The sequence below is a fragment of the Microcebus murinus genome, chromosome 6 (assembly GCF_040939455.1).
Source record: "Microcebus murinus isolate Inina chromosome 6, M.murinus_Inina_mat1.0, whole genome shotgun sequence".
Classification (NCBI taxonomy): Eukaryota; Metazoa; Chordata; class Mammalia; order Primates; family Cheirogaleidae; genus Microcebus; species Microcebus murinus.
In genome coordinates this window covers 29,561,082-29,586,501 of record NC_134109.1, presented here as the reverse complement: position 1 = coordinate 29,586,501, position 25,420 = coordinate 29,561,082, and the positions used below count along the sequence as shown (strand labels likewise).

At 39.9% G+C, this 25,420-nt stretch overlaps 1 protein-coding gene across 5 annotated transcripts in view; it reads left to right on the top strand.

Moving 5' to 3' along the window:
- Positions 1–7,135: 7,135 nt before the first annotated feature.
- The window catches only part of RGS6 (regulator of G protein signaling 6), a 520,723-nt gene continuing 502,438 nt past the window's right edge, over positions 7,136–25,420 (top strand). For 2 of the 5 annotated variants that reach the window (XM_076003890.1, XM_076003892.1), the window contains exon 1: positions 7,141–7,710. The gene's annotated coding sequence lies outside the window, so the exon portion shown is untranslated. Of the gene's footprint in view, positions 7,711–25,420 lie in introns of all 5 variants that reach the window. The other 3 variants (XM_076003888.1, XM_076003891.1, XM_076003889.1) reach the window with 3 other exon arrangements.

Genomic DNA, 25,420 nt, shown 5'->3' with positions numbered 1-25,420 from the left:
ATATTATTAACTGTAGTCCTCATGTTGCACATTGGATTTGTAGATTTATTCATCCTATGTAACTGTAATTTTGTACCCTTTGACCTTTATCTCCCCATTTCCATCCCCACTTCTCACCCCTGATAACCACTGTTATTTTTTGTTTCTATGTATTTGACATTTTTTTAGATTCCACATATATGTGAGATCATGTATTATTCTTCTTTTTGTTTCTGGTTTATTTTACTTGGCATGTAATGTTTTCCAGTCTCATCCATGTTGTCATAAATGACAGAATCTCCTTCCTTTTAAAGGCTGAATAATATTCAATGTATGTGTGTGTGTGTGTGTGTGTATATGTATATACACACATATATGTATATATAATCACATTTTCTTTATCCATTTATCCATTGATGGACACTTAAGTTGTTTCCATATCTTGACTATTGTCAATTAATGTTGCAATGAACATAAGAGTGCAGATATTTCTTCAACATATGGGTTTTATTTCCTTTGGGTATAAACCAGTAGATGGATTGCTGGTTCATATGATAGTTCCATTTTTAATTTTGGGGGGACCTTTATACTGTTTTGCATAATGGCTGTACCAGTTTACATTCCCATCAACAGTCTTTAAGTGTTCCCTTTTTACCACATCCTTGCTAAAGCTTTTTATTTTTTGTCTTTTTGATGATAACCATTCTAAAGGCATGAAGTGGTACCTCACCATGGTTTTGATTTGCATTTCTCTGATGATTAGTGATGTTCAGCATTTTTCTCATGTACTAGTTGACCATTTTTATGTCTTCTTTGGAAAAATTTCTATTTAGGTCCTTTGCTCATTTTCTATTTATATTATTTGTTTTCTTGATATTGAGTTGTTTGAATTCCTCATATATTATGGATATTAACCCCCTTTCAGATATAACATTTGCAAATATTTTCTCCCATTTCATAGGCTATGCTCTGTTGATTATTTCCTTTGCTTAGCAGAAACTTTTCAGTTTAATATATCCCAGTTGTTTATTTTTGCTTTTGTTGCCTGAGGTTTTGGTGTGATATCCAAAAAACTTATTGCCTAGGCCAATGTCAAGGACCTTTTCCCCTTTGTTTTCTTTGGAGTTTTATAGCTTCAGGTCTTATGTTTAGATCTTTAATCTATTTTGATTTGATTTATGTCTATGGTATAAGATAAGGGTCCAATTTCATTCTTTTACATGTGGCTATCCAGTTTTCCCAGTACTATTTATTTAAGACACTTTATTTTCCCCTTGTGTTTTCTTGGTGCCCTTTTCAAAGATTAGTTGACTGTATATTATTAGGTTTATTTTTGGGCTTTCTATTCTGTTCCATTGGTTTATGTGTCTGTTTTTATGCCAGAAATACTGTTTTGATTACTATTGCTTACAAAATCAACACACAAAAATTAGTTGCATTTCTTTATACCAGTGACAATCTATCCAAAATATAAAACAATTCCATTTATGATAGCATCAAAAAAAGAATAAAATACTTAGGAATAAATTTAACCAAAGGAGTGAGAGATCTGTACTCTGAAAACCATAAAACATCAATAAAATATGTTGAAGAAGACACAGATAAATGGAAAGATATCTCATGTTCATGAATTGGAGGAATTAATATTGTTAAAACATCCATCTTACCCAAAGTCTCCAGTGGTATTTCTCTATAGAAATAGAAAAATATTCTAAAAATTCATATGGAAACACAAAAAAACCTGGAATAGCTAAAGTAATCTTGAGAGAGAAAAACTAAGTTGGAGGCATCACACTTCTTGATCTCAAATTATATCATAAATTTTATTCTATTATATGATCTTTAGAATATCAATGAAAAGTTGGCAAACACAGCACTTAGAAGAGGGGTAAGAATACTCTGTGATCTGAGCTCTGGTTTTGAATTAATTAAATTCAGAAGGATTTGAATTAATTAAAATACGTTTTTCCTTAAGAAGAAAGCTTTCTCACGCTTCACAGGGTGTTATGCATTCAATTCTAGTGTCCTTAGCTTTTTGGGCTACCGTTATTCTTATATGACTAGGACTTTTGATAGGTTTTATAATTGACATATTTTGACTCAATAAGGGATTCTGCTTGTTGACGTACATTCCCTATTTACCATGGTCCTAACCAAATATACCTGTCACTGATTATGATCAACTAGGGGAATCCCAGCATCTAGCAGGAGGGAAATAGAGGTGGGGGTGAGGTACAGATATTTTTGGTTAAGGGGACATGTCCACCCTTCTGGTCATATTATACATGCAGCTTCCTGTTCTATGACAAGTCTAACTGTAAGATTCTGGAGGGCAGTGCATGAAATAGTGCCTAGGAGGTGCCAGGTGAAGAAGCTTGGTCCAAACAAGGTGTGAACAGCATCTCATGGTTATTTGGGGCCTGGCATAGGTTTTTAAAAACTTGTGATTGGTTATGTCAATTTTCTCCCATGTATATTGGTTGTATATATACATATCCCTGCATCTTGATTATGAAGCATTGGGACTTTGTAAATATGCATTTCACTCTGACATAACATTATTTATGAGTCTCAGAACATAACCATTCCAGCACCATGATACAAACATGTTCATTCCTGGACACATGGTTTTTAAAACCATAGAACAAGTGCTAATTCTGGAAAGAGAAAAAAATCCACTTCACTCTGTAATAATAGCTTGCCTGCCATAGATCCCTCCTGAGAAGGAGATTATGTGATTTGTGGTGACAGAAATGCTGGGCATTCTATGAAGGAAGCATCCCATAGGCTGTACTTCACAAATTATTGTTTAAAAGTAGGTTCCTGGGTTCCAGCACTAGACATTTTGACTTAGCAGGTCTGAGATGGGGTTCAAGAATCTTTATTGCCAACTTTTTTTTTTTTTTTGAGACAGAGTCTCACTTTGTTGCCCAGGCTAGAGTGAGTGCCATGGCGTCAGCCTAGCTCACAGCAACCTCAAACTCCTGGGCTCAAGCGATCCTGCTGCCTCAGCCTCCAAGTAGCTGGGACTATAGGCATGCACCACCATGCCCGGCTAATTTTTTCTATATATATTAGTTGGCCAATTAATTTCTTACTATTTTTTTTTTTTTATGGTAGAGACGGGGGTCTCGCTCTCGCTCAGGCTGGTTTTGAACTCCTGACCTTGAGCAATCCGCCCATCTCGGCCTCCCAGAGTGCTAGGATTACAGGCGTGAGCCACTGCGCCCGGCCCTATTGCCAACTTTTAATGAAAACCCCAGGTGATACCGATGCTGTGTCTTTGAGCTACCCTTCGAGAAGACTCTTTTCTAAAGTATCTAATCAGGACATTTATGTTCTTTCAGTATTTCACATGAGGCAAAAGTGACCCAGAATATTATCTCCTTTTATTGCCAAAATGCAAGAAAAACAGTCCTTAGCTCTCATAAAAAGACTACACTTAAGAGTTGGGGAAAAGAAAATGTGGGGGGTTGAGGAAAAGTAGCATCAGCTGTCAAATGTCACAAATGCAGCATCCTGGGCAATGAGTCACATGGATCCAAAACTCATTATTCTCTCCAAATCCACCGCCATAAATACATGTACTAAATGCACTGGCACAGTATTTTTCTACCTTGGCCTGTCAATGCAGTTACTGAAACTAAATTGCCAACTCATTTTCATTCTTCTGTTCAATTTGTCACCTGGTTTGAGAGCCACACCACAATCAATTCTATTGCGCACGTTCCTGCAACTCCTCACTTGATAATGAAGTAATCAAAAGGTTCAGGATTTTACCTACAAATGTATTTCATCTTATACTTTGGAAGAGTTGCAGGAAAGATCCTTGTATGCAGCATGCCCTTAATAAATAATTGCTGAGTGGATTAATGAAATGTTGGGCTGAATCACATTATTGTATATATTCACAAAGTAGCAGATAAAATCCTATTTTTGGTGCAGCTAACAGTGAGTTGATTCTTAAAGGAAATCTGTGGCGAACACTTGGAAAGTAAAGACAATTTTTTTTTATTTGGTAAGGAGAGAAATTACATCCTAATGTATTTTGAAAATCTTTTATTTTGAAATCATTTTAAATCATAAAATGGTTTGAAGAGCTACCTTCTACCCTTCATTCACCTGTTAACATTTCTGAACCATCTGAAAGTAAGTTGCAAATGTTAATACTCTTATATGGCTTCGTACTTCAGCATGTACTTTCTAAAAACAAGAACCCTCTTCCATGTAACTAGAGTGTAGTCTCAACATCAGGAAAATAACACTGATTTAATTTAATCCATCTAATCCATAGAATCTACTGATTATACCATTTATGTCATTTATAGGTCTTGGATCCCTTTCATTGTTACCTGCTGCATTTAGTTGTCTCATCTCTTTAGTCTCCTTCAATCTGGAACAATCTTTACTTTCATAGTCTTGACATTTTTAAAGAGTACAGGCCAGTTACTTGATTTTCTCTCAACTTGCATGTGTCTGATGTTTCACCACAACTTACATATTTATGCATAAGAAGTGATGCTGCATTCTCAGTGTATTGTATCAGGAAGAAGCATAAGTTTGATTTTTCCCATCACTGTTTTTTATTTATACAAAATTTTAACAGTTGATTAAGATGATTATTTCCCAAGTATTACAGCTGCAATGTTAATTAATAAGTATGCTGTACTTATTAATAATTAATAATATTTAAGTATTTTTAGAAACATACTTTGAGACTATGTAAATATCCTGTTCATCATCAAACTTTTACCCACCAATTTTAGCATCTATTGATGATTGTGGCCTGAATCAATTATTATGATGGTGCTTGTCAAATGCTATTTTTCTGATTCTATCTTTCCTTCTTCACCTGTTAGTTACATTCTACTATAGAGTTCCCTTCTCCTTCCTTCCCTTTCCTTCCTCCTTCTCCTCCTCCCTTCTTCCCTCCCTTCTTTCATCATGGACTTATGAATTCTTACTTTACTCAAAAGGTTACAGCCTGTTTCTGTCATTAATTATTTTGATCCTTAAATTGTCCCAGATTTGGCCAGTAGGAACCCCTTCAAGTTGACTCCTCTATTCTTTTGACATGTCTCCATAATTGTTTTAGTACTTTATTATTTCTTGCACAACAAATTATTCTAGTATCATTCACTACATGAAGTGTATCCTTTTAGTAGAAGATGGTATTTAGAAACCAAGATCTGAGTGCTAGGTGAGTTCATTGCTACTGAGGTGCCATTGCTTTTAGGCCTTCTCAGTGGACAGAACTATAAAATGTCTCAACACACACACACACACATATACACTTACATTTTTCTATTTATCATCTTTCCAAATTAAAAAACTATTTCATACTATCACTTCCAATTTCAAGTCACATCACTGGATTTTAATCCCTTTGTATATTTGTAATTCCCTTCTTTAACAGCGAGAAACCTGTCTTCCAATATCCTTAATATATTACTTGTTTGCTCAATTCCCCACTGAGTATGGAAACCAAGCTCTTGGCCATGCCAGCAAAAAGTGTTGCCTGTCTCTATTAAATTGGTCATTTTATCACTATATGTAAAAATATAAATAAATATACCACACATATCTATATATACATATATATGAAATCAGATATTTTATATATATAAGAATTCATAATATATAGTTATGTCAGAAATCCCATATAGTACATAAAATGTATCAATGTAAATATACATATAAACATCTTATTTTATATATATGTAATTTTTGAAGAGAAGTACACTTTAAGGCCTTTCTTCGGATGAGCCTGGAGCCTGTTGCTCATATTTCCACTTGGTGGTTCCCTCATACCCTGTCTGGCCTTCAAGGTACTGCTGATCTCGGAAATGCAGAGATCCTCAAAGCAGAGGCTCCAATCATCCTCTTTCTCTTAGTAAGCCTATTCTCTTAAGTGTTACAAACAGCTGCAGGCAGCTCCATAACGCGCTTAAGCCAAATGTCGAACCTGGGGAAGGAATCTTATATTTCAACTTTAATGAATAACTGAGACATCTATTGACATTCTATTTTACTCACTAGCTTGGGTGTGGCTTTCCTCCAGGTTTCCCTGGCACCTCTTTCTTGTACTAAGCCTACCTTAACACATTTATCTGCTTATTTATTGTTCCATTAAACCAAGAGGCTTGAAGACAGCGACTGCTTCTCTTATTATCCGCTTCAAATGCAAGCAGAGAGTCTAACACATGGCAGGTGCTAATCATTGTTTATTGGGTGAAAGAGTGAATGCATCCAGCATTAATCAATGTAGAATGGTGAAAATAGATGCATGTTGGAAAGGGGACTTTACATTTTGACTTCTGGACCCACATGGAGAAAGAGAGTCCAGGCATTCAGATATTTTATTTCAAGTTCTTTTCCTGGTGACATAATACAATTCAAGAATAAATCTCAAATTCATTCTTGATATAGACAACACTGATATTGCATACAAATCCCATGGTTACCATCCAGCACCAACAATCTTGTCCTATTCCCACTTGCAGCTTCCTAAATCTTTAACCATCCAATTTCAAAACTCCCACATGAAAGAAAGCTATCAGTGCAAGTTACTCTTTCTCATTTTCTGTCAACTTTTTTTCTTCTTCCAAGAATATTTGATAATTAATTTTTATTGTAAGTTCTTTTGTAGTGATCCAGATAAGAATAATCACACAGCCCTCCAAATACAGCGTGTGGTGTACATGTTGAAGAAAAAAAAAATGACGAGGTTAGGAACAGTAATCCCTGACGATCGCGCTGTCCCGTTTTAATTTAGAGGGCGCCAGCTACACGTCAGTGAGGGATTCTAAAGCTACCGGGCACACAGCACCCCGGGCCAGGACTTCCTAAGATAACCTTGACGCCACTAAAGTTTCCAGACGGGGCCAGCTGAGAATTGACGAAAGGAGCCTCCGCCTGGTTGAGTCAGTCTCCCAGTTTTCTCGGCGGCTGCTCAAGTGCCAGCAATTTCTAGGCTTTCTCTTCCTCGGGCGAATCTCGGTCTGCACCTTCCGCGGCGCTGGAACAGGTGAGCCGGGCGGCTGCGCCCTGGGGACGCGCTCAGGTGCCCGGCCCCGCCCGGCCCCGCCCGGCCGCCGGCCCTCCCCGCTCGGCGCGGCCGGGCGCAGGTGCGGGCGCCCAGGTGCGCGGGGCGCGGGCTGCAGCTCCGCCGGGCACCCGACAGCGGGCGCCGCTGCAGTAGCTCGCGGGCCGCGCGGCTGAGCGGCTTCGCGACTTGGGGCAGCTCGTCGCGCTCGGCCCTGCTCGGCGGCGAGAGCTCCGCCCGGGCGCCGGCTGCCCACAGCTGCGGGAGCCGGCGGGCGCCGAGGGGGCGGACCGACCTCCGCGCTCGTGCCGGCCCGGGGCGTGCAGAGGCGGGCGAGGGGCGAGCGCCCGGGAGCGCGGAGAGCCGGGCGGGCCCGGAGCGCGCCGGAGACACCCCGAGCGCCCCGCGCCCCGGCACCATGCGACCTGCCGCGCCTCCTCGCGGGCCCCGCGCTGCGCTCTCCGCTCGCTGAGCCCCTGCGCTCGCCACCACGGAAACTCGGAAAGAGGGGGCGAGACGCTGGAGAGCCCCGCCGAGGCGGACTCGACTTCCCCTCCGCCCCCAAGAGGCTGCGGGCCCCCGGCTCCCTGGGCTTCTCTAGCTTTATCATGAACCTGGCGCAAGCTTGGCTTTAGGAGAAACCCAGAAGCCGGAGGGAGCGTCAAGGCAATTCTTTGGTTGCTAAGGTAATTGTAGTTGTGACAAAAATGGGCAAGAAACAAATGGGGGTCAGGGTGGTTTAAAACAGCACCCCCCACCCCATTCATTTGTGTTGGCTTCCTCTCCGGGGTGTGGGTGCTTGTCCATTTGAGATGCGTGACAGGTGCCGGTGTGTGTGTGTCTGCAGTTTGGGACTGGAGGAGCACGAGCTTACATAAGTGGTTAGGCAAGCTGGCGTGTGGACTTGTGTGGGATGGGTGCAGGTCTGCATATAAATCATGTTCTGGGTTTCTGGGTGTGAAGCGCTCACCGACTGGGACGACAGTGCAGAGGAAGGTGCTGTTAGATACTTCCAGTCTTCCGGTTTTGTGATCGCAGGTAGGGCAGCTTTACCTCAAAGGCAGACGTTCATTAACTTTTCCTCTGAATCAGCTCGCGCATTTGTGGTCTGGAAGAAAAGAAAGCGCGTCTCTGTTGGTGAGGTGTGGAGGGCAGGAGCGGGTATAGTGAGGTCTGTTATTTCGGAACTGCTGTAGGGAAGGAGACGTAGGTATTCACTCTAGGAGGATGCCAACTACGCCGGTTGGTGAGGAGAGTGAAGAGGCCGTGTTTACAGTCCCTGTCAGACTGCGTAAAAAGTGGCCCAATGAGACAGGGGAAAGTGACCCAGAAAATTTAATTTTGTTCAGAATGAAAGCTGCTGTATTTTTTTATTATTATTATTATTATTATTATTATTATTATTATTATTTAATTTGATGGAGTAGGAATGTTATTTTCTTTCTTTCTTGTTGAGACCAGTGGCATTTCTATGCTACAAATTGAAGATATTTTGGGTCTTGTTGGCTTACAATTGTTCTCTCGGTATTTATCAGTGCTTGGGGGCTGGACCTGCAGCTCAGACCTATTCTGATGAGTACCTTTTAGCTGCCCCAAAGAAAAACTGCAAAAATAATCAGGGTTAGGTAAAACCTCACATTGGACCCTTTTCTCTTCAGAGGGGAGGAGAGATGGAAGAATAAGAACTAAGCTTGTAAGTATCAGAATGGAGTTTGAGAATGAGCTACAAGTTCATGTGTGTGGTATCTGCGAAAAAGTGTTAGACTAAAAGGAAACTGTTAGGTTTACCCTTAATGTGTTAACAAGACTCTTACAGATCAATTTTCGTAGGCAAATGGGTGATTATGTGGAGTGGGAACTGGGCTGTTGGTGGGAAACTTTCTGTGAGTTGTATATTTTTTATTCTTATTCTTAATTTATTAATTTTGCAATGGGTGAGACTACCCTTGGGAAAGAAAGTAGAAGAATGAGGGGAATTTTAGACTTTTTTGGAGAGACACCTTTGTAAACGAAAGCTTGCATGCTGAATAGGGAAAGTCAAGATGATAAATTCTTTTTTGAGTTCTCTGACACTGTACCACTTTTGGGGAAAATTGTTGTAAAAATATGGTAATTTCCTGTATTATAAACTATACATAGAAAGTCTATTCCCAACAACTTGTCCTTTCCTGAAAGAGTCTACAAATTCTAGAAATATCAGCTATGGCAGGTATTGTGATGAAGAAGAGAGCAACTTGTGTTTCCTTTTTCATATTCATTCCATTGGTCCTTAACTTTACTTCCGGTTAACTTGAAGACATTTCAGCTAACATTCACTGAATTTATATTGCTGACAGTTTCGATAAAACACAGGTAGTGTTTCTTTGAAGTAACAAGTTTGTCTCATCACGTGAAACATTACAACAGCGCTTTTGTGGCAGAAATGTCTCTTTAAAAGAGCCCATTTTAATTATTTATTTATTTTTGGCCTGTGGAATAAGATATCCAACATAGATATTTTTTAAGTGAGCAAACATTTCTTGAGAAAGAAAAAAAATATTTAAGGGTATTTTGGTCAATGAAAGTTGCCAGTAATTTTGAATGTCTTATTGTCCACAGGGACAGAATATCGGTTCTGTTTCTTATCTCTCTGATCTTCTCCCATGCATTTTATCCCCTGAACTCCTAAGACTATGCCTGGAATTGCTAAACATTCTGTTTTGGGCCAGGAGTTAAACATCAGGGAGATATGAGTTGTGTGTCACATAAACGTTTTTTCAAAAGGGATGTTCTCAGAGATCTCAATACTGGGATTAATTTTTCCTTTAGCTTCACAGTTAGCTTGTCTTAACTCATAGTGCTTTGAACCTAGGAAAGCATTTGACCTCTTCATTTTCAGTGCCAGCTGGGAGGAATATATTTACTGAATTTCATCCTCATTGTAACATATGGCATGATATAAATAATTACTATACATACAATATCCTGCTGCATGGAAAGAAATAGAATTACAAAATAAACCTTCAGGTTGGGTGATATGGATATAACATTTGAAAAAACAGTTTTACTTTTTCCCTGATTATAAAAGTTACATTTAGCTATTGAGAAAAATTCAGGAAAATACAAAGAATAAAAGAAAGATTATTCATAATCTCTCATGGAGGGTGAACCACTATGAACATTTCTTCAAACTGTATGTTCTTCCAGATATTATTCTGGAAGAATAATTGCATTATTCATTATATTTCCACCCTTTCTCCCTCTCCCCCTCCAAATTTTTAAATCCTATAAATATTAATACAACTCGGAGATGTGTTAAAGGTTTGGAAAATTACTGCATGCTTACTGGATCATTTTTGATAGATCAGTTTTTAATTTTTATTAGTAGTCTTTATTTTCAAAGAGAGTAGGTTCTCTCTTTACTCTTTGAAAACCAATGTTTACACTTTGGGCCAAAAATACTTGGGGCTCCCCATCAGATTTAGAGACTAAAGCATCAGAAAAGAAGTAGAAAAAACATTGGCCATTCAGGACAGGAGACCTAACTAAGTTCTGGTTGCAATTGCTTCACTAACTTCTTGTGTGGTTTTTGCCTCTGGGCTTCTGTTTCCTCAAAGGACAAATGACACTTTTAAATTTAGCTCAATATGCTAATGACATATTTGTTGCTTTGACATTTGATGAGAATGATCTTTGTTTGAAGAAGTCTTATTCAAACATAGATGGCTGGGGGTCACCCCCATCTCTGATTCATTCTTTCTGGGCTAGAGCCTGGGATTTTATGTTTCTAACAAGTCCCCAGATGATGCTGACTCTGCTGCTCTGGTGACGACACTGAAAACTAGAGGGGAAGTTTCTTGAGGGCAAAAACCCTGTTTCATTTTTCTTTGCATCCATCTACCCAGTGCCCAGCAGTGTACCTGCCAATAGGTGTTCAGTAAGCATTGGTTGAATAAATATCAGTTTTCTCCATGGGAAAATCTTTCTGAAGTAGTTAAGATAAAAGAAAATAATCATCTAGAATTTGGAACCCTTAAGTATGTAGTAAGAGTAAAAACCAGCCATGAAACCCAGTTCTTCAAACTGTAAAGAGAGCAAAAATACTTACAAGAAGGCAGTTAAAATGAACATTAAACCCAATGAGTTACATTAAATAATGAGAAGTATTTGTTTGAGATATTATAAACCACAAAGCTTACCAAATACTTCACTGTTGCCTCACCTGGGACTTTCTAAGGTGCAATTTATTTTCTACTGCATATGCATATTTCAGAAGTGCAGGAGGGCTCACTATTAATTACCCCAGTTACCAAAGCAGCAGGTAAAGCAAGCAATGGCACCCCCCACCGTCCCCCCCTCCCACCAAGAAAAAGACAGAACAATGCTTGTTAGAGCCCTACCACCATTCTATAAGATAGGTCCCCATTTTATGATTGAGGAAACTTAAGACTTAGAGAAACAGATTAACCTACATAAGCCCACAAAACTACTAAGTGGCAGCATCAGAAATCAGATCTACGCCTCTTGACAGCAAAGGATGTTGTGCTTCCCCACTCCCCTCTACTAATATGGAGTGAGTATATTTGATATCTAGGAGATTCTCACCCACTAATATACCCCAGTGAGGATGTTTAGTCATCCTTGTGTGGCTACTTTTTGAATAGAAAACTAACCTTTTCCTTCTACTTTGGTAGAAACATAATGCACAAAGAACACCCATTTTTTATTTATGGAGACTTTAAAAATGTGTAAATATTTGAATATGAACAAAGTAGATGCTCATTTGAGTTGTTGTGGAGGCTAGCTGTCTGGCTTCTGTAAATAGTTTGGTAAAACCATCAAAGGGAAAGGTCACCTTTAAATTTTTGCATAGTACAATAGTACATATTCCCTATTCACCAGTATCTGCCTTTTGAGAGGCCATTTTCTTGCCCAAGTGGAAGTGTGCATTACTCAGAGCTTTCTTAGGTGAGGGTCTCCCGCCTGAATGGGAGCTAGTGGGTGACACTCCTTTGAAGGTACCCAAGGCACTGTGTTGCACTCACAGAGATGTGGCTAGCCCAAAGCCCAGACAGAGAACTGCTATTGTTTGCTCTTAAGGTAGCACAACAAGCATTTACACACACTGTTAATTGTGTTTTGGAGCCTCAATGTCTTCATCTGTAAAATAACAATAAAAAATATACTTCTTGAGTATGTTTGACCACGAGGAGAACACAGGATCCTGTATGGAATACGGGCCATAGGAGGCATAATTACTTAAGAAGATGGAACTGTCACTCCACAGTATCTGTTCTGTTATCTAATAATTTTGATATTGAGTCTGTTGGGAAATAACTGTTTCAGGGTAATTGTTGCTTCATTTTTCTGTTCCTGAGTTCTTGCTGTATCAGTCTAGCATTTGAGGGACTCCCAAGTCTCTTAGAGAATCCTGCTCTGGAGTTCTAATATTGGGATTTGAGGAGGCTTGCAGAAAGCAAGTGGCCCCGAACTCTAAGTAGGAGAAGGCAGAGTGAAGAAGAACTCCTTTGTGGTAGCCAAAGATGCCTTCGTTTCCTTGAGGCTGAAGGCTGTTAATCGGCAGCAGGAAGAGATGTGAAAAAGAGGAGACTGCTGCTATAATGGTATTGCTTATGCTAGACACCCAGAGCAAGCCCATGTTTTATTTTTTCTCTATCTCCTTGTATTTCTTTTTTTTTTTTTTTTTTTTTTTTTTGAGACAGAGTCTCACTTTGTTGTCCAGGCTAGAGTGAGTGCCGTGGCGTCAGCCTAGCTCACAGCAACCTCAAACTCCTGGGCTTGAGTGATCCTTCTGCCTCAGCCTCCCGAGTAGCTGGGACTACAGGCATGCGCCACCATGCCCGGCTAATTTTTTAAATATATATCAGTTGGCCAATTAATTTGTTTCTATTTATAGTAGAGACGGGGTCTCGCTCTTGCTCAGGCTGGTTTTGAACTCCTGACCTTGAGCAATCCGCCCGCCTCGGCCTCCCAAGAGCTAGGATTACAGGCGTGAGCCACAGCGCCCGGCCTCCCTTGTATTTCTTATAGTGCGTGGCACACAGTAGGAGTTTGGTAAATGTTTGCTGAGTTGTTGACTTGCAGAGTGACCGTTATGGGTGGGAGTGAATGGGAGGAGGGATGGACTAGTATGGGTGTGGAAGCGTGGATTGGTATGGGTGTGGATGCAAGTGCAAATGGCTATAACCCCCATTCTGATTGCTTGCTTGATTTTACCTGGCTAGATCCACTTCAGATCCATGGTATAGTGGGACCTTCATCTTCCCAATGGGGCTGTGGTCTGTTTGTCTAGCTTTTTTGTTTTGTTTTGTTTTTGACCATATTTTTTTTATCTCCATCCCTAGCACAAGGCCACACACATAGTAAGTGCTTGATAAAAATTGGTTGCCCAAACAAAAAGTTGCTCAACCTAAAAGCTATGGATCTGTCATATAGTGGTGGGCTGATCTTACAAAATAACATCAGCCTTTGTAAAACTTTTTGTAGTTCAAAGTCCTTTAACAGGAGTTAAGGGTGGTATAACTCCCATTTTACAAATAAGAAAACTGAAGATGAAAAGAGGTTCAACCACTTGCCCTAGGTCAGATGGTCATTGAGTAAAGGAAACAAGACTTAAACTCAGATCTTATCAGACCCCAAAGTCTTGAATCTCTCTCCTATATCACAAGGTAGGGAATAATCAGAGACCTAACCCTTGAGATAATTTCAGCTGTCTTGGAGAGATGATAGGAATAAACAGAAAATTAGTAATAAAGAATGTTAAGTGACAGTTTAGGAAAGAATGCATGGGATTTTACAAGATTTGGCAACAAATAGATGATGAAGACAGTAAGTATAGTACAGTTTAGTTCAGAGAGAGGGCATTTTATCATCAGCTCTGGAAGAAACAAGCTTTGGGAAATAGGAAGAGATTTCATAGGTGAAGAGAGGGATAACAGCAAGATTTTCATGTGTGAGGTGTCGATGATACAGTTATCTATCACTTAACTACCGGGATGTGTTCTGAGAAATGTATCCTTAGGCGGTTTCATTGTTGTGTGAACATCTCAGAGTGTATTTACACAAACCTGTGTGGTCTGGCCTGTTGCTCCTAGGCTACAAACCTGTACATCATGTTGCTGTACTGAATACTGTAGGTAATTACAACACAATGGTAAATACTTGTGTATCTAAACACATCTAAACACAGAAAAGGCCCAAAATGTTATGTGGTGCGTGACTGTAATTGATTTTTAAACCAATTATTGTTTGATTTTAGAGTAAGAAGTAATATTTACAATCTTCATAGTCAAAGCCATCCCAGACTACCCTAGCTGAAGTAATAACTCCTGCTCATTGCTCTTTATTGTCTTACCTGCTCTATTTTTGATCATAGCTTTATCACCATGACATTGCATTCTATGCATTTATTTACATATTGTCTGTCTCCTTCCACTGGAATATACATTCCATGAGAGCAGGGGCTGTTTCATTTCCTGTCGTAGCTCAAGCATCTGTCACAGATTCTGGCTCATAGTCATTGTTTAAGAACTATTTGTGGAATGAATGAATGAAGGAAAAAGCATTAGAAAATAGATTGCAAACTCAAACGATAGGACCAGTTAGGTAAAGGAAATGAGGGAAACAAGTGGAGTTTCTTTCATAATGGTAACTTAAGTTGTATTTTTTCAAATACAATCAAAACATGCTTTGTTTGTGTGATTTTACTCCCAGAAGGAAATACATTTATACCCATTTTTCTTGAAATAGAGGGCCCTCTGACCCATTTAGAGAGAGATGTGGCTACCAAATAGCATTTCCTTTATTTTAAAAGCAAAACGGCCATCCATGTGTGATGATGAACGGCACCTAGCACTGGACCTCAAGGTTGGGAAGGCATTAGGGACAGGGAAGGACTATGTTAAAGCAAAAGGTGTGTGCTGCTCAGAAAGCCCTGTTGCTATGTTTTCATCCATTTTTAAATCATTAACAACTAATGATTAGTTGTTAATTAGAAAAATATTACATAGTTCTGTACTGCCTAAGCCAAGAGAAAGACTTGTTTGAGCTGCTGTGTTTTATATATTTGTGACCTCTCTAGAAACAAGACAACTTTAAATAAAATGTCCAGTGTATTTTTCCTCTTATACTGCTATGTAAGTGCTATTGTGTTCAGATTCCAAACCAAGCAGGAAGGTGCCATTATATTGTTTTGCTGACCATACATCCTAATACAAAGACTGATTCAGCAGCTGGTCAAAATAGAAAGGACACATTCACAAAAAATAAATTTATTGATTATATTTTAGACTTTTTTTTTTTTTTTTTTTTTTTTAGGGAAAGGCACTTTCATTTTCAGTATAGCAGGTAGTTTAGGGCTGCAGTCCCCAACCCCCAGGCCATGCCTGAACAAGCCCTTTTCTGTCTGTGGAAAAATGGAAAAATTGTCTTCCATGAAACTTAGGAACTGGGCTGCACAGCACGAGGTGAGTGGTGAGTGAGAGAGCGAAGCTTCATCTGTATTTACTGCTGCTCCCCATCTCTCGCATCACCGTCTGAGCTCCGCCTCACCCCCAGCCAGCACACCCCCCCCCCCCTGCCATCCATGGAAAAATTGTGTTCCATGAAACTGGTCCCTGGTGCCAAAAAGATTGAGGACCACTGGTTTAGTGGCTTGACTGCTGGTTTCTGCTTATAGCCAGGGGTATGTGACATGAGACAAAGTAGCTTAATACTCTTGATCTGTGTTCTTCCCAGTTGCAGAATAGGGCTGAGAAACGGTGGTTGCATTGAGGGCATTACTGAATGAGAGCATGTGCCTGGAACAAAGCTCTGGGTTACTCAACTCTTCATGGGCTGGGGAGGTGGGAGGTTCCCTACCCCAGGTTACAGGTGACTATGGTCTCCACTGCCCTTCCCTGTTCCTTGTCCATATCAGGCAATATGTCTGTCTCCCTCCCCAAGACCCTTTTCTGGATGATGACTGATCATATATATATATATAACTCCTATGTTCAAGAAACTTAAAATTCTGTGGGAGAAAAAAGATGGAGAGACAAAATCCGGTAAAGCAAGGCACATGTAAACAGAAGAGAGGAAAGAGGACTTCCCACTGAGAGATTTCGCTGAAGAGGCTGAGTGGATGAATTAGACCTTGGAGGACCGAGGGGTTTGGGGCCTGCAGAGATGGGACCAGGGGGAGCGGGGTGGCAAGGGTGTGCCTGGGGCATTTCAGAGTAAATAAAAGGATAGAGGTGACAAAGTATAAGGAACGTACAAAGAATACTTAATACCCCATGGAGAGTCAGGTCCTTAAAAACCTTTCTGGTAGGAGAAGACCCTGCTGTTGAACTTAAAACTTTAGTGAAAACAGGGATAGGGGAGAAATCTAGGTTGTAAGTAAAACTGTTTAATAAATATTGGTCATATTGACAGAAAGTAAAATGAGAAAACAAAAGTAGGTTGTGAGTGACATGTTATGTTTGTAGTAGTGGGTGTGCTGCGATGACCTTCCAGTTACTTCTCCCTGTTTCCCAGGACATCACTCCGCAGCAGCGGAATGCTCACAGGCGGTTTTGCCCTGTTGCTGTCAGTGCACAGTTCCCATGCAAATGGACATTTCCTGCCCTGCCCCATGTCAGGCTCTCTGTCCAGGAGTTCAATGCCTTTCAGGCTTTTAGCCTAAGAGAAGTTGACCCCTGACGGCTGGGGCTCCCTGGGGCTCAAGGGTAAAGTGGTTACATATTGGGATAAACTTTATTTAACTAACTGGGCATGACTGATTAGGAAGTCCGCAGATACCTTGCCCCGATGCAAAGGGTATTTTAATGTCAGGCCAAAACATATGTGTCAATTCTAGGTTTTCACTTTTTGGGTTTGCTTTAACTTTCAAAAGCTTCTATACAAAAACCACTTTCCCTGCCTGCCCTCTGCCTTAAAAACCACCTTTAAAAAATCTGTTTCAAATCCCCAGTTTCTGGTATTTTCTAATTATCTTTAACAGGAGTGACCATCAGGCTGTCGAAATTGTATTTGGAAATAGGTTTAAGTCGATCTTTGTTTATTGGCAAGTCTTGGTTTGGGAAAGTTTTCTGTGGTTGAGACTGGCCTTGTGGTTGGAGATATGAAGACTGAACAGGGGCCAGCCTAGGGAGGGACTGGAATGCCACTTACATAAGATAATTGTGATGACAATGGTGGTGAGTGAGGGCTCACTTGGATGCAGACAGAACACACACACACACACACACACACACACACACACACACACACACACACATACAACAATACCCCAACTGAACCCAAGAAAAATCCAATATTTCAAGCAAAAATAAATGTATCCAGCTATGTCTGAGAATTCAGGTGAGGCTGGATCCAGGGACTTAAGTGACATTATCAGCTCTCTTACCTGTCACCTTGTTTCCCTCTGTGACATTTGAGAAAAAGAAGATGGTCACTAATATTCCCACCTGACATCCTTTCAATACAGTCACCTCGTGGGGAAGGGATTTTCTTTCTTCCAGTGTCCCTATCTCAGTCTCAGGGAAGGACTCGGGTCCAGATTAGTCGTGTGGCTATGTTGGTCCAATCCGTGTGACGAGTGGTAAGGTGCACTCTGGCCAGGACGGTTTACACATCCGTCTTTCTCTACTAGAAGAAGATAGTTTGATAGGAAAATATACTAGGCAATGAGAAACAGTAACTGCCTCAATCTTCTATACTTGCTGAAGAACTTTGTATTTTATTCGTCGGGCAGTAGAAAGTTATTAAGAACAAATGCACAGCATTTCAGTCTTTGGGAGAGTTCTGAAATGTTTTATGAGTTGGAAGACTTTCCAACTCTTGGAAGGTATTGTGAAGCATTCATTTAATTGTATATTTTAAATCTCATTTCACTTCTGTGCTGGTGCTCTCATTCAATGATTATTGCTTCTCGTCTGTGCCAACTGCACAAACACAGGGGCAAGTGTGTGCAGTGGTGACAGACACCGCCCCTTCTGGCCCCCTTGCTATCCCTGCAACCATAACTCTGCTTTGTAGCACTTTTGTACCTGAGATGGCTCAGATATCAATTTAAGGACCAGATATGCTGTATCCTTCTCTCAGATCTGCCTTTATTTGCACTATTCTTATTTAAACATACAATTCTATTAAATATATTAATATTTATAGAAAAGTCGACAAATCATTGCTCAATGAATTTTCAAACAGTAAACATATCCATGTTCTCTCTTCTAGATCTAGAAATAGAATATTACCATTCCCCCAGAAACCACCTCCTGAGACTTCCCAGTAAATACACACCATCTTTTCCCCAGTGGTAACCACTAACCTGGTTTGTTTATTTATTTTTTAAGAGACGGGGTCTTGCTATGTTGCTCAGGCTGGCCATGAACTCCTGGGCTCAAGCACTCCTCCTCTCACTTTAGCTTCCCAGGTAGCTATCACTAACCTGATTTCCAACACTATGGCTTTTTTGCTTTTTAAATATATGAAATATATATATGGAATCCTACATATATATGTACTCTTTTTTGTTTTCTGGATTCTTATATACCGCATTCATGTTGTGATGCATGGCAATAGTTTATTCATTTTTTCCTTGCTGTACAGCATTTTACTTTGTGAAATTCTACAAACTATTTATTCATCTACTGTTGATGGACATTTGGAACGTTGGCCAGTTTAGGGATATTTGAATAGTGCTGCTGTGAACATTTTCTGTGTGTTTCACGGTACACATACTAATGCATTTCTGTTTGGTATACACCAAGACTGTTTGCTGGGTCATGGGGTATGCATATGTTCAGCTTTAGTAGGTCCTTACAAAGAGTTTTCCTAAGTGGTTGTACTTTTTGTACTCTTAACATCAGTTTATGAATGTTTTAGTTTCTCTATATGCTTGGCAAGACTTGGGATTGTTAACTTTGGAATTTTAGCCATTCTGGTGGGTATGAAGCGGTATGTCGTTATGGTTTCAATTTGCATTTCTCTGGTGACTAATGATATTGTACTTCTTAAACATTTTTTTGCCACTTTTATTCATCTTTTATAGTGCCTGTTCAAGTTTTTTGCCTATTTTTCTACTGGATTGTCTGTTTCTTGTGGAGTTGTAGGAGTCTTTTAAAAAACAAATTCCTAATACAAATAATTTTACCAGTGATATGTATTTAAAATATCTTTTCTCATATCTAGTGGCTTGCCTTTTACTCCCTTTTGATGAAGAGTAGATCTTTTTAATATAATCCAGTTTATCCATCTCATCCTTTATGGTTATTATTCTCTGTACCCGCTTAAGAAATTTTTGCCTACCCTAAGGTTATGAAGCTACTCTATTTTAATTTTTAGAAGCTCTATTGTTTTGCCTTCTATCTTTAGGTCAAAAATCCACCTGGGGTTGATTTTTGTCTATGGCATGGAAAATACATCTGTATATATTTTGTTTTCCATATGGATATCCAGTTAACCCAGCACCACTTATTTAAAGATCTCTTCATTTCCACTGTTCTGAAATGTCATCTTTGTTATCAATCAGGTGATCCTACATATGTGGATCTGTCTCTGGGTTTTCTAGTCCATTTTAATTTTATATTTGTCTATCCTAATACTGATGTCCCACTGTCTTAATTACATGAGCTTTATAATAAGTCTTGATATCTAGTAGTGTATGTACTCAAGCTTTGTTCTTATTTGAGAGTAGCTTGCTTATTCTTAGCCATTTGTATTACTGTGTAATTTTTAAAATAGTTTGATAGGATTTTGATTTTGATTAGCTCTCTAGCCCAAATTGGCAATAAATTAATGTCTTTACAGTGTTGACTGTTTCAACCCATTAATATGGTAGATCCCTCCAATTTATTTAGATCTTTCATTTCTGTTAGTGTTTTTGTGTCCCTCTATGTTGTAAAAGTATTGCACATATTTTTAAAGATATATTTCCAGTATTTGAAGTTATTTGATGCTATTAGAAGTGGTAACTTTGAAAAACATGTTTTCTCATTTTTTTGCTGATATATAAAAATACCGCATAAATAATAAATAAATAAATAAATAAAAATACCGTTTTATTTATTGACTTTGTATCCAGTGACTTTGCCAAATTAACTTATTAATTCTAATAGTTCTGTGCAGATGATTTTGAATTTTCTGTGTATACAATTAAATTACCTGCAAAACACTTTTTACTTTTTCCTTTCTAATCACCGCGACTTTTGTTATTCATTTTCATGCCTTTTGATTGGCTAAGACCTCTAATATAATGGGGAATAGAAGTGCTGATAGTGAGTATCCTGGTCTCATTTCTAATCTCAGTGGGAAAGTTTTCAGAGTTTGACTATTAGATATTATGGTTGCTGAAAGTGTTTTACAAATAACCGTTGACAGATTAAGCAAGTTCCCTTACATGCAAAATTGACTAAGAATATTTTCATGAATGCTCTTCAATTTGTTGACTTTGGCTCAATGTCTTAAAGCAATAGTTCATGGAATATCAGGCTCACCTCTGTACCTGTCTTTCTCTTAGATCTTGATCCCATGTGTACTCATTGCCTTGGGAGCTCTTTTTTAAATATATATTTTATCCACCTTTTCCAGTTGTTCTTAAGAGTTGATCTGTAACAAGCTAGATCCTCATTGTAGGAAGTGATACTGTACATTCTAATTGTACTATTTTTGTCTTCCATCTACATGGTATGAGTAAAACTAAAACAAACCCCCAAGAACCTGTTCAATTGTTATTTCTTTGACCTATATTGCTTCTGGCTGGTGAGCTTTGTGAACAGATCTTTCTTTTGTTAAGTTTTGCAATCTTAAGAAGAGGAAAAGCCTATTGCTGCTCCAAATGTATACATTATGGAAGCATAGTGAGACACGCCATACATTAGATTTAAATGCCTAGTTTTAGGACATAAACATACTGATTTTACCTGTTCTTTAAAAATAAGAAAGAAAGAAAGAAAACAATGAGATCCCAAGAAATAAAACTGACATTCTTAAAAAAAAAAAAAAAAAGCCAATTGGAGTGCTTTTCTTCTTAGGTCCCCTGGGAACATGTCATCCTCTTCATCTCTTAGTCATCCCCTTCTTGTGTATAGAAATTGGCAAAGCTTCTCTGTCACTCCCACTTCTTTTCTAGCAGTCATACAATCTTTCATGTGAAATAAGAGAATAATAAGATTTTACTTCTGCAGTCCCTACAGTCAGTAGTCTGAGAAGCTATAATCTTAGAACCCATCCTTGTAATATGTCAGTCCCCTCTTGAGAGAGCAGAGGCATTTGGGATCTCGAGACCCAAATTCTAATGCTGGCCGTATTACTAACCAGCAGATCACATTCGAATACAGCTTGACCTCCCCAGGCCTTACTGTCTGTCATCCTCTGAAGAATAAAGGCTTGGACTTGTTCAAGGGACAGGAAACATTTTTATGTAAGGGACTCAACAGTAAATATTTTGAGATTTGTGGGCCACTACTCAACTCTGCCATTGTAGTGCAAAAACGATCATAGGCAATGAATAAACAAATGGGTGGGGTTTTTTTTTGTAAAACTTTATTAATAGGCACAAATTTGAATTGCATACAGTTTCATGTGTCATAAAATATTATTCTTCTTTGAACTTGTTTCAGCCATCTAAAAAATGTAAAAACCATTCTTGGCAAACAGGTCATATAGAAACAGGCAGCAGGCTAGATGTGTCCCACGGGCTCTGGTTTAGCAACCTGTGAGCTAGGTGACTGTCAAGGGCTGTTCTGCAGCTCTGTGTTAGGATTGATATACTAATCTTTTTAGAAAATATTTTCTCCTGTCTCATGAACATTGTTCAAAAGGGTCTATTCCTTTCTTTTAGATTAAGAATAAGAAAAATAAAAGATTTTATTTTACTTTTATTCCTTCTCGGATGCTTGCTCTTTCTTTTTGTAGATCCAAGTTTCTGACCTATATCATTTTCCTCTTTCAGAAGAACTTTTAGCATTTCTTGCATGGCAGGTCTGCTGGGGATGAATTTCCTCGGTTTTTGCTTGCCTGAGAAAGTCTTTGTTTTTCCTCCACTTTTGAAGGATAATTGCACTAGATGTAGAATTTTAAGTGGGTGTCTTTTTTTTTTTCTTTCAACATTTTAAGTATTTCACGCCACACTCAGGCTTGCATGGCTTGTGATGAGAAGAGCTCTGTAATTCATATCTTTGTTCTTCTATAGGTGAGGATCTGGCTTCTTTCAAGATTTTCTCTTTGTCTTTTGTTTTCTACAGTTTGAATATGATATACCTAGGTGTGTTTTTTTTGGGGGGGGGTGGGAGGCGGGTATTTATCCTGATTGTTGTTTTCTTATCTTCCTGGATCTGTGGTTTGTTGTATGTCATTAATTTTGGAAAGTTCTCAGTCATTATTTCTTCAAATATTTCTTCTCCTTTCTCTCTTTCTCCTCCTGGAGTTCTGATTACAATTATGTTATATACCTTTTCATATTGTTCCACAGTTCTTGAACTTTTTTTTAAATTAATTTTTCTCTTAATTTTCTCTCTTTTTAGTTTGGAAATTTCCTGTTGACCTTCAAGTTCACTGATTCTTTCTTGGCCATTTTGAATCTGCCAATGAGCCCAGGAAAGGCATTCTTCATTTTACAGTGTTTTTGATTTTTAGCATTTCCTTTTTAAAGGAGTTTTTTTTTTTTTTTTTTTTAAAAAGAGTTTCTGTCTTTCTGCTTTCATTACCATTTTCTTTTTCCATTACAACCCTTAACATTTTAAATCATAGTTATTTTAAATTTCCTGTCTGTTAATGACACAGATAATTCCAACATCTGTGTCATATCTGAATCTGATTCTGATGATTGCTTGTCTCTACAGAATGTGTTTTTTCTTGCTTTTTAGCATGCTTTGTAATTCTTTGTTGAAAGCCAGACATGATGTATTGAGTAATAGGAACTGAGGTAGATAGGCGGTTAGTGTGAGGTTTTATTTAATCTGGCTAGGAGTTGGGCTATGTTTAGTGTTTGGTGTGGCTGTCTGTGCCAGAGGCTTCAAATCCCCCCAGTGTCATTTTGTCTTCTCTCTTGACTTTAGGTTTCCCTAAATACTCCTCCTCAGGGAGTTTGTGTCCTGGAGGTCTTTGAGCTGTAATCCACTGTTACACTGGAGCCTGTGGGTGTGGCAGTGGTGTGTAGGTGAACAGGAATGTTCTGTAACCATCCAAGTAAGGGCAAAAATGGAGGAACTTCCCTTTAGTAAATGCAGTAATACTTTCCCTATAAAAGAGGGGAAGATAGAGAACATGGTGGCTTAGATGAGGGTGTCTGAAGATGAGGAACTTGCCTTCTGCTGGCTTCTGTTTCTTTAGTGAATTTTGTTTTCTAAGCGACAGGGTCTTGCTCTGTCACCCAGGCTGGAGTGCAGTGGCATCATCATAGCTCACTGCAACCTCAAACTCCTGGGGTCAAGTAATCCTCCCACCTCTACCTCCTGAGCAGCTGGAACTACTGGTATGTGCCACTGTGCCAGGCTGATTTTTTTTTTTTTTAACTTTTTGTAGAGACAGGGTCTCACTATGTTGTTACTCAGGGTGGTCTTGAACTTCTGGCCTCAAGCAATCTTCCCACCTCAGCCTCCCAAAGTGCTGGGATTACAGGCATGAGCCACCACCCCTCACCCTCTTCAGTGAAGTGAGCCCATCAACGGAGACTTTGTGTTAAGTCTGAGCAAGAAAAAGATAGGAGATAGCCAATTCAAAAAGGGAGAAAGCAAGCTTGGTAGGAAAACATTTTAGGTTTGGCAGGCAGTGTTGACTACTCATTTAAAGTTTGTGGTCATGAATTTAAAATGCAGGTGGTCAGCCTGTTTGTGTGATTTTACCCCCACCCCAAAGCATTCATCCATTTGGATGTGAGCTTGGAGTTGGTGGCTGTGTGGGTTCCATCAATGATGGAGTTTTGCGAGGGTAGTGTGACACCGCGAGGGGGAGGTGTGGCAGTAGAGTGTATTTGCAGGGAGTGATTGGGGGTGAGGGTAACGAGGGAGCCCGTGAGAGCAGACAGTGAAGGCAGAGTGAGGAGTGGTGATGGACAGTGAAAACGTTGTGGGTTCAGTGGAGCGACTGTCTACATAAGTTTGAAGGAAGTTTGTAGAGAGCGTGGAGTAAGGGGGCTGGGAGGAGGAAAGGCGCACAGAGTGGGCGATGCTTGTACCGGGCGCCGAGGGGATGCAGACACTGGTGATGACGAGGTTCAGGATGTGGCCATCCTGTGTGAGACGAGACGCGAGGTGGCGGCTGAGGAGGAAGAAGGTTCAGGTGGGGAAACGAGGAACTGAGAAGCTGGCTTTTCAGGTAGGTCTTTGGTGTTAAAGTCACTGAGATGGATGGAGAAGAAAACCTCTGAAAGCTGGAGGCCGGCGTCTTCAGGAAATGAAAAGGCACAAGCAGGCAGGAGGTGGAAAACAGCAGTGAGGACGGGTAGACAGTGGCATAGCCAGATGGCCTGAGTGTCCCAGTAGGGATTTGTGTCAGAAGGAGGGAGGGAAATCGTTCGGAGCAGCAGCGGAGAGCCGGAGAGCCGGGAGGATGCCTCTCCTACTTCCTGTTCTTGAGATATATGGGGTGAGGACAGCTGGGCTGCAGGGGAGGGGATGTACTCAGGGGAAGGCAAGTTTCCATGAAGGTCACAGAAGGTCAAAGTTCAGAGAGGAGGTGGAAGGACACAGTGGGCATACTGTTTACAGAAGAAAAGATCAAAGGGTGGGACGGGTCTGTGGGGAGTTGGCAGGGCTGCGGCTGTCCAGAGCAGGGCGGACGGAGTTCAGAGCCCGGGGGAGAGAGGATGCCTGGGTGGCATCTGGCTGCTCCTGCACTTCCAGCAGCGATTGGAGCAATAGGACTCCCAGGCCCAGCACATCCCATTATGTGGCCGACTTTCCACCTCTCCCTCCCAGATCAATTTTTAGGACCTTTGCTTAACAGAGGGAGTGTAAAATACTTTTCTTTATAAGCAGCTTTGGTAGACTTATTTGTTTAGGCTGTCAGGCAGCTGTAGCAATTTAGGATTGTGTTTGTTTATATTAAGGTAGGATTGATAGGGAGAAGTCAATTTCACTGATAAACTAGGAAGTGAATGAAAGAAACACGGATTCGTTGAGGACCTACTGTGTACCAGGATTTGCACTAAATATTTTACATATTGGGTTTCACTAGAGACCTGCTGGATTTCACTGATGTGTTGGAAAGACCGTGGGCATTGGAGTTAGTCTCGGGTTTGAGTTTTAGTTCCTTGGCGGACAAGCTGTGTTATTTTGGGCAAGTTACCTAAGTTCTCCAGCCTTCATTTTCTCATGTATTAATAGATTGGGAATAACATCCACCTGCTGTGGTGGCTGTGCAGAGCGGCCCAGGTGGTTGTACTGAGCAGACCAGGCCAAGAGCCATTGCAGC